The sequence below is a fragment of the Callorhinus ursinus genome, unplaced genomic scaffold (genome assembly GCF_003265705.2).
Source record: "Callorhinus ursinus isolate GAN/ISIS: 27379988/994484 unplaced genomic scaffold, GSC_fseal_2.0 scaffold2, whole genome shotgun sequence".
NCBI lineage: Eukaryota > Metazoa > Chordata > Mammalia > Carnivora > Otariidae > Callorhinus > Callorhinus ursinus.
The window spans coordinates 45,256,449-45,256,700 of record NW_027397064.1 but is presented as its reverse complement, the minus strand read 5'-3'; positions in this window follow the sequence as shown (position 1 = coordinate 45,256,700).

Here is a 252-nt window from a genome sequence, read left to right as displayed (position 1 = left end):
CAGTATCTTACCCCTTGCCCTACAGTATCTTACCCCTTGCCCTACAGCATCTTACTTCTTGCCCTACAGCATCTTACCCCTTGCCCTACAGTATCTTACCCCTTGCCCTACAGTACTTTATCTCCTTGCCCTACAGTATCTTACCCCTTGCGCTACAGTATCTTATCCCTTGCCCTACAGCATCTTAGCCCTTGCCCTACAGTATCTTACCCCTTGCCCTACAGTACTTTATCTCCTTGCCCTACAGTATCT